The 16,284-nt window shown below is 46.9% G+C and overlaps 1 long non-coding RNA gene across 1 annotated transcript; it reads right to left on the reverse strand.

The window, feature by feature from the left end:
- Positions 1-722: 722 nt before the first annotated feature.
- LOC136610833 (uncharacterized) lies at positions 723-9,225 on the reverse strand. The gene is made up of 3 exons (XR_010790178.1): positions 9,114-9,225; positions 2,433-2,474; positions 723-763 (listed from the first exon to the last, which is right to left on the reverse strand). It is a non-coding gene; the product is annotated as an uncharacterized lncRNA (long non-coding RNA).
- Positions 9,226-16,284: the final 7,059 nt, after the last annotated feature.

The raw sequence follows: 16,284 nt of genomic DNA on the forward strand, positions 1-16,284 counted from the left end.
TCTCTGTAGACCTTCAGAAATGTACATGTAGTCACTCCAATTCATTGTGAATGCCAAACCGGAAAAATCCATTTCAACTATGGGGTAGGAGGGGGGCTGAAAAGTTCTCAGCTTGACCCCCTTCCTGAAATGTATGCAAAATTTTGTAATTTTTGCTGTAAAGTATGTTTGTTGTAGGCTTATCTGCCAATTTATGATTCATGAGTGAGTGATGGAAACATTGGGTGACTAGTGCCCATCATACTCAACTGTGAAGAGATGACGTGCGAACTTTCAGCACAGTGATTTTTTTTCACCTATGATGCTGAAAATCTGGGAGACCAATCACAGTGTCAAGACTTGGTTTTGAAAGATAGGCGAATCTCACTGAAAGTAATAGCCAAGGAACATGTTTGGCGTATAGTTCATGAACAATTGTATATGCATAAGTTTTAAGCCATGTGGGTGTGACCAAATATCTAAATTATTTTTTGAAGGGTTGAAGAAGCTTCAAAAATAATGTAGTAAGTGTGTTGAAACTCACAAAAGTTTCATGCCCATAACCCATTCCCTTCTTGGTTGGGCGGAGGACTTTTTAAGTTCCCCCTCGTATAGTAGTCTCCAAACCTGTAAATCACAATTCCAAGTTTTCTGCTTAAATCAAGAGCCTCTATACTCTCAAACTTTTAAAGACACAAAGTTAAAGCTGCCATTACACAGTAGACAGTCATCAACTTACTTCTATTCTTCAAGTCAGTGAGGCCATCCTTGAGGATTACATTTTCTTAACATGGAACAGAGGAGACATTTTTCAATTACTCATTAGTAGAGATGAGCGAGTATACTCGTTTCGAGTATTTACTCGATCGAGCACCGCGATTTTCGAGTACTTCAGTACTCGGGTGAAAAGATTCGGGGGGCGCCGGGGGGCGGGGGGAGGCGTGGTGGCGCGGGGGGTAGCAGCGGGGAACAGGGGGGAGCCCTCTCTCTCTCCCTCTCCCCCCCACTCCCCGCTGCAACCCCCCACTCACCCATGGCGCCCCCCGAATCTTTTCGCCCGAGTACAGAAGTACTCGAAAAACGCGGTGCTCGGGCGAAAAAGGGGCGTGGCAGAGTACGCTCGCTCATCTCTACTCATTAGACAAAACAAACAATTAATTAGCTGTATATCAACCATTACAGACTAAATATGGAGAGGTATAAGACAACATACAGATTTTTTAAAATTTCTGTAGGTATGGCAGGAAGCTCCGCCAGCACTACTGTTTTAGTGCGTTGACTCACTTGGGTTGGTATTAGAGATGAGCGAACGTGCTCGGCCACGCCCCTTTTTCGCCCGAATACCGCGATTTCCGAGTACTTCCGTACTCGGGCGAAAAAATTTGGGGGGCGCCGTGGCGGCACGGGGGGTAGCAGTGGGGAGTGGGGGGGAGAGGGAGAGAGAGAGGGCTCCCCCCTGTTCCCCGCTGCTACCCCCCGCACCGCCACGCCTCTCCCCGCCCCCCCGGCGCCCCCCGAATCTTTTCACCCGAGTACTGAAGTACTCGAAAATGGCGGTACTCGGGTGCGTAAGTACTCGAAACGAGTACGTTCGCTCATCTCTAGTTGGTATATAAAGGTAAAAGTTCTTGTCGGATGAATGATAGGTAATACTTAGCTACTGTATGCAATGAAGTGTGTATCTAATTAGAAAAATACTGTGATTTTCTAATACTGCACAGAGTGAATCCTAAAATGCATGCTGTGTACGTTAACTGAGCAATAAGATGAGTGGGACCGCATGGCCATACTGAAAGGTGATATGGAAGAAGCCGTAGGCTACACTTGGCTAATAATGCCCAATGACTTGTTTTTCAAAGGGTATATAACATATGTCCTAAATTAAAGTCCTATCTCTTTATGAGTGAATCTAATACAGCAAAAATAATGACTGGACTAGTTGGTGAAACAATCCCACGCTTGACTCTAAAGCACATGGGGATTAGCAAAGCCTGAAATCAGAAAGATAGAAGTGGTGCAGCTGCCTTCAGTACAGGTGCCAGCAAGAGCTAAAATCTTGCCTACCTCCCTAGACTACCAGGGATATTATCATTGACTTAACTACCATAAACCTCTGAAAATGTCAGCATTAACCCATTCACCACAAAACCACCAGAGACAGGGTTCTGCATAGCATCACAGTAGACATGTAATGTTGCATTTAGACAATGGTGGTCTTTTAAACTCTAGACCACCAGGGATGTTATCAATGACCCCTTCACTACTATACACCTCTAGGAAAATAGATCACTAATGGCCTGAATGGAAGTTGAACCATGTCCTTAATTTGTATAAAAGGCTGTGAGATACTTTATGTGTATCTTATACATTTCTCTGACCTAGGTACAATTGATAGAAGAAAACCTTAAGAAATACATTTCTCTAAGGTGGCTGTTAATATGGAGGAGAGTTACCATAATTCTTCAGATGTGACATATCTTCATTCATTGCCAAATCTGTGGAGTAAGTAGCAGATAAATGAAAAAACTATAAAGACACTTTCAGCTTATTCTTAGCATTTACTATATTGTTTGTAGAGATGAGCGAAAGTACTAGTCCGAGCTTGATACTCGTTCGAGTATTAGCGTGTTCGAGATGCTCGTTACTAGAGGCGAGCACCACGCGATGTTCGAGTTACTTTCAGTTTCCTCTCTGAGACGTTAGCGCGCTTTTCTGGCCAATTGAAAGACAGGGAAGGCATTACAACTTCCCCCTGCGTCGTTCAAGCCCTATACCACCCCCCTGCTGTGAGTGGCTGGGGAGATCAGGTGTCACCCGAGTATAAAAATCGGCCCCTCCTGCGGCTCGCCACAGATGCGTTGTGAGAAAGCTGAGGGACAGTGCTATAGTGTTGGAGCTGCTGTAGGGAGAGCGTTAGGAGTTAGTGTAGGCTTCAAGAACCCCAACGGTCCTTCTTAGGGCCACATCTAACAGTGTGCAGTAGTGTGGAGGCTGCTTTTAGCAGTGTTGCACATTTTTTTTTTTTTGCTATATCGGCCGTGCAGAGCATTGCTCCCTGCAGTAATACTACAGGGACAGAATTGTGTAGGCAGGGCCAGAAGACATCTTATAGATTGAATATACGCAGTGGTCCTTGTGCAAAAAAAGATTAGAAAAAAATCTATTTGGCCTGCCTGTCACTCTGCTCAGTGTTCTGGGTCCGTGTCTGCTGGGGGTAAAATTTCCCCAAATAAATACGCAGCCAGCTAAGTGTTACAGCAGGCTTGCGCAAAATTATTTCCTGGCGTTCCCTAAGCGAACTCAGCCTCAAACCACAGGCCAATAAGCGGCACATTTAATTACAGTGTTGTGTTTCTGCATTCCTGGTAATACAGCATGCTGAGGGGTAGGGGTAGGCCTAGAGGACGTCGGCGCGGCCGAGGACGCGGAGGCCCTAGTCCGGGTGTGGGCACAGGCCGAGCTCCTGATCCTGGTGTAGCGCAGCCGACTGCTGCGGGATTAGGAGAGAGGCACGTTTCTGGCGTCCCCACATTCATAGCACATTTAATGGGTCCACGCGGTAGACCCTTATTAGAAAATGAGCAGTGTGAGCAGGTCCTGTCGTGGATGGCAGAAAGTGCTTCGAGCAGGGCAGGTTGCAAGAGGCAGTGCGGTGGCCAGGGGTAGAGGCAGGGCCAGACCGAATAATCCACCAACTGTTTCCCAAAGCGCCCCCTCGCGCCATGCCACCCTGCAGAGGCCGAGGTGCTCAAAGGTCTGGCAGTTTTTCACTGAGAGTGCAGACGACCGACGAACAGTGGTGTGCAACCTTTGTCGCGCCAAGATCAGCCGGGGAGCCACCACCACCAGCCTCACCACCACCAGCATGCGCAGACATATGATGGCCAAGCACCCCACAAGGTGGGACGAAGGCCGTTTACCGCCTCCGGTTTGCACCGCTGCCTCTCCCCCTGTGCCCCAACCTGCCACTGAGATCCAACCCCACTCTGAGGACACAGGCACTACCGTCTCCTGGCCTGCACCCACACCCTCACCTCCGCTGTCCTCGGCCCCATCCACCAATGTCTCTCAGCGCACCGTCCAGCCGTCGCTAGCGCAAGTGTTTGAGCGCAAGCGCAAGTACGCCGCCACGCGCCCGCACGCTCAAGCGTTAAACGTGCACATTGCCAAATTTATCAGCCTGGAGATGCTGCCGTATAGGGTTGTGGAAACGGAGGCTTTCAAAAGTATGATGGCGGCGGCGGCCCCGCGCTACTCGGTTCCCAGTCGCCACTACTTTTCCCGATGTGCCGTCCCAGCCCTGCACGACCACGTCTCCCGCAACATTGTACGCGCCCTCACCAACGCGGTTACTGCCAAGGTCCACTTAACAACGGACACGTGGACAAGCACAGGCGGGCAGGGCCACTATATCTCCCTGACGGCACATTGGGTGAATTTAGTGGAGGCTGGGACCGAGTCAGAGCCTGGGACCGCTCACGTCCTACCCACCCCCAGAATTGCGGGCCCCAGCTCGGTGCTGGTATCTGCGGCGGTGTATGCTTCCTCCACTAAACCAACCTCCTCCTCCTCCGCAACCTCTGTCTCGCAATCAAGATGTGTCAGCAGCAGCACGTCGCCAGCAGTCGGTGTCGCGCGGCGTGGCAGCACAGCGGTGGGCAAGCGTCAGCAGGCCGTGCTGAAACTACTCAGCTTAGGAGATAGGAGGCACACGGCCCACGAACTGCTGCAGGGTCTGACAGAGCAGACCGACCGTTGGCTTGCGCCGCTGAGCCTCCAACCGGGCATGGTCGTGGCGGCTCTGCAGCTCGGCAGCCTCACGCACGTGATATGCCTGGCCCACGTCTTTAATTTGGTGGTTCAGCGCTTTCTGAAAAGCTACCCACGCTTGTCAGACCTGCTCGTAAAGGTGCGCCAGCTCTGCGCACATTTCCGCAAGTCCCACACGGACGCTGCCACCCTGCGCACCCTGCAACATCGGTTTAATCTGCCAGTGCACCGACTGCTGTGCGACGTGCCCACACGGTGGAACTCTACGCTCCACATGTTGGCCAGGCTCTATGAGCAGCGTAGAGCTATAGTGGAATACCAACTCCAACATGGGCGGCGCAGTGGGAGTCAGCCTCCTCAATTATTTTCAGAAGAGTGGGCCTGGTTGGCAGACATCTGCCAGGTCCTTCGAAACTTTGAGGAGTCTACCCAGGTGGTGAGTGGCGATGCTGCAATCATTAGCGGTACCATTCCTCTGCTATGCCTCTTGAGAAGTTCCCTGCAAAGCATAAAGGCAGACGCTTTGCAGTCGGAAACAGAGACGGGGGAAGACAGTATGTCGCTGGATAGTCAGAGCACCCTCCTGTCTATATCTCAGCGCGGTGAGCAGGAGGAGGAGGAGGAGGAGGAAGATGAGGAGGAGGGGGAAGACACAGCTTGGCCCACTGGTGAGGGTAGACATGCTGGTGGCCTGTCATCCTTTCAGCGTGTATGGCCTGAGGAGGAGGAGGAGGAGGAGGATCCTGAAAGTGATCTTCCTAGTGAGGACAGCCATGTGTTGCGTACAGGTACCCTGGCACACATGGCTGACTTCATGTTAGGATGCCTTTCTCGTGACCCTCGCGTTACACGCATTCTGGCCACTACGGATTACTGGGTGTACACACTGCTCGATCCACGGTATAAGGAGAACCTTTCCACTCTCATACCCGAAGAGGAAAGGGGTTCGAGAGTGTTGCTATACCACAGGACCCTGGCGGACAAACTGATGGTAAAATTCCCATACGACAGCGGTAGTGGCCGAAGGCGCAGTTCCGAGGGCCAGGTAGCAGGGGAGGCGCGGAGATCAGGCAGGATGTACAGCACAGGCAGGCCAACACTCTTTAAGGCCTTTGCCAGCTTTATGGCTCCCCAGCAAGACTGTGTCACTGCTCCCCAGTCACGGCTAAGTTGGCGGGAGCACTGTAAAAGGATGGTGAGGGAGTACGTAGCCGATCGCACGACCGTCCTCCGTGACGCCTCTGCCCCCTACAACTACTGGGTGTCGAAGCTGGACACGTGGCCTGAACTTGCGCTGTATGCCCTGGAGGTGCTTGCTTGTCCTGCGGCTAGCGTTTTGTCAGAGAGGGTGTTTAGTGCGGCTGGGGGAATCATCACAGATAAGCGTACCCGCCTGTCAACTGACAGTGCCGACAGGCTAACACTCATCAAGATGAACAAAGCCTGGATTTCCCCAGACTTCTCTTCTCCACCAGCGGACAGCAGCGATACCTAAGCAATGCGTAGGCTGCACCCGCGGATGGAAGCATCGTTCTCTATCCCCATCAAAAACGGGGACCTTTTTGCTTCATCAATCTGTGTATAATATTCCTCCTCCTCCTCCTGCTCCTCCTCCTGAAACCTCACATAATCACGCCGAACGGGCAACTTTTCTTAGGCCCACAAGGCTCAGTCATATAATTTTTCTAAACAATTTTTATACGTTTCAATGCTCATTAAAGCGTTGAAACTTTCACCTCAAACAATTTTTATTTTAACTGGGCTGCCTCCTGGCCTAGTTACCAATTAAGCCACATTAACCAAAGCGATTAATGGGTTTCACCTGCCCTCTTGGCTGGCCATGGCCAATTTTTGGGATGTACATTAGTACTGTTGATACAGCAATTTTTGTGGCCCTCGCCTACAGTGTAATCAAATTAATTTTTAGCCCACCTGCATTACAGCTGACGTTACATCCGCTGTGTTTGGCAATGCAATGGGATATTTTTATGTACCGCTGGTGGCTTCCTGGCACCCACCCATGCTGTGGGTCCACAGGGAATTATAAATGCATCTGTTTCCACTTCTAAAGAACCCCAGTCTGACTGGGGCATGCAGTGTGGGCCGAAGCCCACCTGCATTAAACATGAGATTACTACCTCAGCTGTGATGGGCACTGCAATGGGATATTTTTATGTACCGCCGGTGGGTTCCAGGGAGCCACCCATGCTGTGGGTCCACAGGGAATTATAAATGCATCTGTTTCCACTTCTAAAGAACCCCAGTCTGACTGGGGCATGCAGTGTGGGCCGAAGCCCACCTGCATTAAAGGGGTTGTCCCGCGCCGAAACGTTTTTTTTTTTTTCAACCCCCCCCACGTTCGGCGCGAGACAACCCCGATGCAGGGACTTAAAAAAAAAACCAGCACAGCGCTTACCTGAATCCCCGCGCTCCGGTGACTTCTATACTTACCGGTGAAGATGGCCGCCGGCATCTTCTCCCTCCGTGGACCGCAGCTCTTCTGTGCGGTCCATTGCTGATTCCAGCCTCCTGATTGGCTGGAATCAGCACGTGACGGGGCGAAGCTACACGGAGCTACACGGAGCCCCATTGAGAACAGAAGAAGACCCGGACTGCGCAAGTGCGGCTAATTTGGCCATTAGACGGCGAAAATTAGTCGGCTCCATGGGAACGAGGACGCTAGCAACGGAGCAGGTAAGTGAAAAACTTTTGATAACTTCTGTATGGCTCATAATTAATGCACAATGTACATTACAAAGTGCATTAATATGGCCATACAGAAGTGTATAGACCCACTTGCTGCCGCGGGACAACCCCTTTAAGCACGACATTACTACCTCAGCTGTGTTGGGCAATGCAATGGGATATATTTATGTACCGCCGGTGGCTTCCTGGCACCCACCCATGCTGTGGGTCCACAGGGAATTATAAGTGCATCTGTTTCCACTTCTAAAGAACCCCAGTCTGACTGGGGCATGCAGTGTGGGCCGAAGCCCACCTGCATTAAACATGACATTACTACCTCAGCTGTGATGGGCACTGCAATGGGATATTTTTATGTACCGCCGGTGGGTTCCAGGGAGCCACCCATGCTGTCGGTCCACAGGGACTTTACAATAGGGAGTTGTACCTGCCTGTGTCTATGAATTAAAAAGCCCGGTCTGACTGGGGCATGCAGACACCTTGACAGAATGAATAGTGTGTGGCACATAGGTTCCCCATTGCTATGCCCACGTGTGCAGCTCCTGATGGCGGTGGCACAGGATTATATTTCTCATTGCTTCTGTACAGCATTGTGGGCTATCGCCCCTCCCCTTTTAAAGAGGGTCGCTGCCTAGCCGTGCCAACCCTTTGCAGTGTGTGCCTGCTTTTCCTGTGGCAGACGCACTTATAAATAGACATGAGTGTGGCGTGGCATGAGGGCAGCTGAAGGCTGGGCAGGGACAGTTTGGTGTGCGCTGTTGACACTGGGTCGTGCGGGGGGGGGGGGGGTTGGGCAGCATGTAACCCAGGAGAAGTGGCAGCGGAGTGTCATGCAGGCAGTGATTGTGCTTTGTTGGAGGTAGTGTGGTGCTTAGCTAAGGTATGCATTGCTAATGAGGGCTTTTCAGAAGTAAAAATTGTTGGGAGGGGGGGGCACTCTTGCCGCTATTGTGGCTTAATAGTGGGACCTGGGAACTTGAGATGCAGCACAACATGTAGCCCCTCGCCTGCCCTATCCGTTGCTGTGTCGTTCCCATCACTTTCTTGAATTGCCCAGATTTTCACACATGGAAACCTTAGCGAGCATCGGCGATATACAAAAATGCTCGGGTCGCCCATTGACTTCAATGGGGTTCGTTATTCAAAGCGAACCCTCGAGCATCGCGAAAAGTTCGTCTCGAGTAACGAGCACCCGAGCATTTTGGTGCTCGCTCATCTCTAATTGTTTGTCATTGGTCATAAATGAAACTCAGAAGCGCAAACCAATAGTTTTTACATATCTCTACACTAATCTTGTAATTCCATGTTTGTGTAAGATATTGAAGAATTATCTATCTATCTATCTATCTATCTATCTATCTATCTATCTATCTATCTATCAATCTATCTATCCCTTCTATCTATTCATTTTTTTATCTGCTCATGCAACAGACATCAGCAGGGAGGAAGTAAAGGGCTGCAGTAATGTAAGCAGTCTGCACATCAATGGAACTCATAAAAAGCATAAAGCACTCATAATTTTAGAACCTGAATTTACATGCTGAGGTGCATATCCTCAGTGTACACTAGAGAATTTAAGGAGGAAGTAGATAATACAGTAGTTTATAGCTGTGCCACCACCCTATAAAAAATAATAGTAGAGCCTATTAACCAAAACTTACAGTAATTTAACAGTAGACTTGACATGACAATCAAAAAAAGGAACATGATAGTAAGAAGGATCAGCGTTCCTAGATTTATCCGGGATTGTGTGATTTTGTTAGTTGATACTTCTGAAATAAATAAAAAGATTTTTAGCACAAGAGGAACTAAGTCAGTACCAAATAAAGTGGAATAATACAAGATTGCACTTGGGATTTTACAAGCATTATGTAGAAATGTAGCAGAGTTGGGTTTTTCTCATTTAGTTACTTGAGGTTTAAAATCATCACTTTCCATTGGATAACAGTGATCATGTGACCGGCACGTATGACGTCTGGTGCGCATGTGCAGAAGGCGACGTAAAGTATTGGAAGGACCAGATCACCTTGGAACATCCCGAAGTATGGGGGTGAGTACTTTCAGTTGAATCTTTAACTTTTATATACTTTTTCTACACTTTTACGTGATTAACAGTATGTGATGGATACCGGCGATCATGTGACCAGAGTGGAGGGGCTCTCTGCGGCCCCCTCTGACAGCTCCTGGTTGATGGTTACCTCTATCAGCCATCAGCATGGAGCTTTCACGACCACAGCCCACGGGGCTTTAATCTTCAGAGCGAGTGTGTTTTTATGGCCCTGGGGATTAAAGCCCACTAAAGCAGGATCTAAAAAAAATTTGGGGTGGTCACTTAGAGGTTAAACAAACTTATTAATCTGTTTCTTTTTAAATTTTTCTTCAGCTTTTGGTTCTGGAAAAAAAAGAAAATGTTATATTTCACTTTTGAAGCAACTTTGCTGCTTTTTTGTGTATTCAGCTTTTGCTGGAGCAATGGAAAAAATTGGTTGCACACAGGTAAAGAAAAGTAACTTGCCCGTGGTTGTTGGGGCTTCCTCCATTTCAATCTCATGTACATTGTTCTCGTAATAGTTTTCTAATGAAAATTAAAGACACAAGAAGAGGGAGAGGGTTAGTGTCACAATTGATAGTCTGGTGGAGATGGGCATTGATCAGTGTAAATGTCTATTTGTTGCACAGCTGTAGTGTTTTGACTTTCAGAGACCCGTACCAACATATCTCATCATGATGGCTGCTAGACAGCAGCAGGATGTCAGGTGTGTGCTGCGTTGGTTGCTGAAGATGGGTTCAGTAGTCCAAAAAGATGAGGAAGTAGTCTTTGCAGCATAAAGTTACCACCACAGTCAGCTAGCTTGAATCACATGACACACACACACACACACACAGACACACACACACACACAGACACACACTGACTTCATTCTTCCTACAGTCCCCCTTCTCCAGCAGCAGCTGAAGGACAAAGAAGACTTTTGTACCCAGACCACATGGCAAAAGGACAAAGGACCAGTCTGCACATGACATTACACAGAAGCTGGTGGTGGTGGTGGGGTTAGGGGAGGGGGTTCTATGTAGCCTAACCTATAACAATGAGTATATACCATGTATGTCATACCTTATACGCCCATAAAGGGCTCTATCATCATACCAGGAAATATGCACAGCGCCAATATTAGGCATTGATAGTTCTGAGCGTCAGGTTTTTCCTTTACCCACAATCATTAGTGATTTTTTTAACATTTTTTTAAAATTCTATTCTCCACCTCAACTGGCTGTGTGAATGTATGTTGCAGCCTTCATATACTTTGATTTTCTTGCTTTTTTTTTTTTTGCTTTTATGTTCCTTTTGTTTTGGTTTGTCACCCCTAATTTTTTTTTTATTAATTAAAACAAAATAAAAAAATAAACAGCGCGACACAATAACCCCCCACCACCTACAATAAGAAGGAAACAATGACAGGGAACCCCCGCACGCACAATGCACCGTTTTGACCAAGACATTTATAACAGGCAGAACAAAGTCCGCGGATGCACATTGTTTATTTGTGTTTACAAAAAACCACAGCCGCAACACAGTATGGAGTGCTTAATGCGAAGGGAAAGACACAAAATCATTTAGGCTTAAAAAAATAAAAAACCATTGCTGTATATTGGGTAGTTCACACGGCCGGACTCCCGTGCTGCGTGTCCCATAGGAGCCAATGTTAAAGGGGTTGTCCCGCGGCTGCAAGTGGGTCTATACACTTCTGTATGGCCATATTAATGCACTTTGTAATGTACATTGTGCATTAATTATGAGCCATACAGAAGTTATCAGAAGTTTTTCACTTACCTGCTCCGTTGCTAGCGTCCTCGTTTCCATGGAGCCCGCCTAATTTTCGGCGTCTAATGGCCAAATTAGACGCGCTTGCACAGTCCGGGTCTTCTTCTTTTCTCAATGGGGCCGCTCGTGCAGGATGCCAGCTCCGTGTAGCTCCGCCCCGTCACGTTCCGATTCCAGCCAATCAGGAGGCTGGAATCGGCAATGGACCGCACAGAAGCCCTGCGGTCCACCGAGGGAGAAGATCCCGGCGGCCATCTTCAGCAGGTAAGTAAGAAGTCACCGGAGCGCGGGGATTCAGGTAAGCGCTGTGCGGATTTTTCTTTAGGTCCCTGCATCGGGGTTGTCTCGCGCCGAACGGGGGGGGGGGGGGGGGTTTGAAAAAAAAAACATCCCGTTTCGGCGCGGGACAACCCCTTTAAGATCGGCGCAGTACGGACCAAACAGCCATGCATGTCCTTTTTCCTGTGGTGCGCACGTTCACACGCAGGAAAAACACGGACATATGAACACTTCACAGGAAATACATGGTTTTAATAGGTGCGCGTTTTTCTGCGCGCGTATGTATGCGCGAACACAAGCTCATCTGAACACACCCTAAATTACAAGCCAATGTCAAACACTTTATAGTGCCAATTTTAATTCTGGATGGAAACCTAGTTTAACCCCTTAGTGACGGAGCTTCTTTGCTTTTTTCCATTTTTGTTTTTTCCTACTCCCTTTTAAAAAATTGTAGCTCCTTTATTTATCCATCGACGTCCCTTTATGAGGGCTTGTTTTTTGCGGGATGAGTTGTATTTTTCAATGGCACTATTTATTGTACCATATAATTTACTGAAAAACTTTTAAAAAATTCTTAGCGGAGAGAAATGGAAAAAAAACCGACATTCCACCATCTTTCGGTGCGTCCTGTTTCTACGGCGCACAAACTGCAACAAAAACGACCTGATATTTTTAGTCTATGGGTCAGTACGATTACTACGATACCAAACATATAGTTTTTTTTTTGCTGTAGTACTTGTATTTTTTTCAATTATTTTCTGCGGTCATTTTGTGCGCGCAATAACTTTTTTATTTTTCTGTCGACGTAGTTGTGCAAGGGCTCAATTTTTGCGAGATGTCCTGTAGTTTCCGATAGTATCAATTTGGAATACATACAACTTTTTGATCGCTTTTTATTGCATTTTTTCTGGAAGACAGGGTAACTAAAAAAGTGTATTTCTGGCGTTCTTTATTTTTTTTTTCGGACGACGTTCACCGTGCAGGAAAAATAATGCACTACTTTGATAGATCGGACTTTTATGGACACGGCGAAACCAAATACATATTTTTATTTTATGATTTAGATTTTTTAATAATTGATATGGCAAAAGGGGGGTGATTTAAACTTTTAGAACTTTTTTTTTTTTACAATTTAAAAAACTTTATTGATCTTTTTTCTTACTTTACTTTGAAGTCCCCCTGGGGGACTTTAACATGTGATGCTTTGATCGCTCCTGCAGTATGCCGTAATGCTATAGCATTACGTCATACTGCTTTTTTACAGGCAGTCTATCAAGCCACCCTGTGTGAATGGCTTGATAGGCAGTCTGCTAAGGCAGCCCTGGGGCCATTCATTAGGCCCCTGGCTGCCATGACACCTGCACGGCTCCCCCGATCTCACCGCGGGGGGGCCGTGCGGGACCCACAAACAGCGTTCGGGGGATTTAAATGCCGCTTTTAGAATTGACAGCGACATTTAAAGGGTTAATAGCCGCGATTGGCCGAACGGCCGAGCGCGCCTATTGCCCGCGGGTGTCAGCTGTAATAAACAGCTGACGCCCGCGCTGTATGGAGGGAGATAGCGGCGCTACCTCCCTCCATACACGTCCTGCAAAAGCAGGACGTAGTTTTACGATAGCGCCGTCACTAAGGGGTTAATATTTTTTTTTTAGTAATTGTGCAACAAATCAGTATAATTCCTTATTTTTACGTCAAAGAAATGTTAAAAATTGCAATACAAACACATTGGCTTCTGATTTTTGCTTCCTTTTCCATATTGTTTGCAGTAATTCGAATAAGCAAAATAATATCTCCCTTCCTCCTAGACACCAACCCGACCAGAAGACTACTGGCACCGATGAAACAGCTGAATATGCATGTGTGGTCTGGATTGGCTCACACCCCTAGTCATGCTGCAAAGCCTGTTAAAAGTTTGGATATTGACTGCTAGGATAGCTACTTTCTAAAGGCCCAATTTAGACACAACGACTATGGCTCAAAATTTGCTCAAAAGCCATCTTTTGAGCAATAATTGTTGGATGTAAATGTGCCCATCTTTCACTTTTCTGCCGAATGATGAATTTCAGTTTTGCAGGAAATTCATTGCTTGACAGAACAGCTGATAAGAAGGACCACACGCTGTGTTCTCCCAGGGAGCACTGATTACATTTTTGTAGCTCTCAACCCTGGGGCAGAACAAAGGGAGTTTAATTAGGGAACAGTGGGTGGTCTGTTCCCTGAATAAAGCTCCCCATGGCTCACAGGCTACTAATTGGTACTAATAGGCATTAGTACCAATTAGTAGTTTATGCAAAATGAGCGCTTAAAAGCCATCTTTTGAGTGATCATCTTTGTAGTGTAAATGCACCTTAATAGGCAGTGCTGTGGAGAATTAGTCTATTGATCATTTGCATGGCCTATAAGCCTCCCTACACATTTTGGGGTGCTCTCCGCAACAAGAAATATTATCCACTCCCCAGGCTCACTTAAAATTAAAAATATCACCATCAGGTATGAAATGTTGAGTTATTTTGAGTTAAGAACCTTTATTTGTAAAGAACCAACATGTATTGTAGCACATTTAAAATTAAGGGAACAAACATAATTTATGATAAGAAATGAGAACAAAGGAAGATTAACAGTGAAAGAAAAGCAGAGAAAACTCTGCCTATAAGGACTTAGGCTGCCTGCAGACAGGCGGAAATTCCGCGGTGGGATTTCCCGCAGGATTTCCGCTGGTACACGCCTGCATAGGATTGCATTACAGCAGCAATCCTATGCAGATGGCCGAAAACAAACCGCGGCATTCTCTAATTCTGTGTGGGGCTCACAGAGGCCGCCGGCTGCCCGGCAGCCGACACATGAAAGAGCCGGAGCTGCGGGTGCGGGTGAGTCCGCGGTGCTCTCTGCAGGCGCTCGGGTCGGGTCCCGCTGCGAGAATTCTCGCAGCCGGATCCAACCCAGCCGTCTGCAGGCGGCCTTACTAGGGATTAAGGGCAGTAACGTGATAAGTGGAAAGTATTTATTTTGTCCAGGGCATTTGACATCTGTACTGTATGTACAATGCGAGCAATATAAATAATTGTATGAACCAGTGATGCAGTTATTATAGTAACTGATAGCAAAGATATAATACCCAGTGATGACATGAGGGTAGCAAATTAAGGACCATAGAGGTCTGTGGCAAGATTATGTTATCTGTTTGCCATCTACAGTTATTGCAATTATAATAACGTTTATAGCTGTGACTGTCACCTTTACAATGACCTTCACACAGGCGAGCGCCATATCGGCCTGAGAAACCCAGCCCAATATTGCGCTGGTCCACATGCATTTTACCCACAGATGAAAGGCATTTTCATGCAAAAAACCAAATTGAAACCTTGTAAAACGGAAACCAAAGTGGTGTCCGTTCCACAATAGAAGTGAATGGTTACTTTTATTTCCATTTTGGGATTCTGCCACAGCGCTGTTTTCAGCCACTGTCACCAAATCCCTGAGCAGAGTCACATAACATGTAAATAGCACTGTATCAACACTCCCTTAGTCTAATGGTGGGAGCAATGAGCTTCAAGGAAGGGCGCAGTGTGCAAAATGTCTTGTAGACAGCAGTAGGGGAGGATGATATCTAAATGAAGAGCATTGTGTGGCACTGGCCGTTGATTGGTTTTCTTTTCTGGATAATCCCTGTCTATGTGCCCTCTTAGGCCTGTCATGGCATATAAATTGTTAAGATTCAGAATGCAATAAGTGTATGTATTTCTTATCTGATTGGAATATTGGCCCTTATATAAAATACTAAAACCTATGCTTTGTAGTGCCTATAACAAGGATTAACATATAGGAGGAGGCAATGAGAAGAATAGCAATACTAAATTGTTAACATAAAAACATAGTTAGTCAACAGAAATAGCGTATAATGAGATAACAATACACTGATTGCAGCTATTTTCTTGTCTAGATGAGCCTTAAGAGCTTTGAGACTGTTTTGTAGATGTCAATAAGCCTTATGATCAATAATGTTTGTAACCTTTGTAATAGTAACCTTTGTATGATAAAATCCTCTTTCTTTCTGTATAAAAGCTGGCAAGATCTTCAATAAAAACAGATTTCCCTGTGGGTTCTCATGAGATGCGTCTTGGTATAACAGGAGTGCTTTTGTGTTATTCCTAGATATTGCTAGCAATCGTCTCATCAGGGGCTTTCATATCTACCAATTTTTCACCTGGCAACTAGGTCATCAGATCGGTACTGGTGTGGTCAAATAACAGGCCCTATGAGTATCATAGGAGTGATTAGAGGAAGAGGCTTCTGCTCTAGTAGACTTGGCACCTAACTACCGTGTTTCCACGAAAATAAGACACTGTCATATATTAATTTTTGCCCCCAAAAGAGGCACAGTGTCTTATTTTTGGGGAAAGGCTTATACTCACCTGGTCTGCGGTGTCCCCGTGCCTCACAATGGTCTCCGGCAGCGCTGCGGCAAGCTGCAATGTCCTCCACGCTGACATATCAGTTTCTTTCTGGTATACGGGGCTTTGAATACCCCTCCTCCAGCAAAGTGAGTGCTGTGATTGGGTCGAGCGCCAGCCAATCACAGCCGGCACTCGATGAGCCAATCACAGCCATTCAGTGATGTCATTCACTGAATGGCTGTGAATAATCTTGCGCCGACTGTGATTGGCTGGCGCTTGATCTAATCACAGCGCTCGCTTTGCTGGAGGCGAGGTATTCAAAGCCCCGTATACTAG

The sequence above is a fragment of the Eleutherodactylus coqui genome, chromosome 2 (genome assembly GCF_035609145.1).
Source record: "Eleutherodactylus coqui strain aEleCoq1 chromosome 2, aEleCoq1.hap1, whole genome shotgun sequence".
Classification (NCBI taxonomy): domain Eukaryota; kingdom Metazoa; phylum Chordata; class Amphibia; order Anura; family Eleutherodactylidae; genus Eleutherodactylus; species Eleutherodactylus coqui.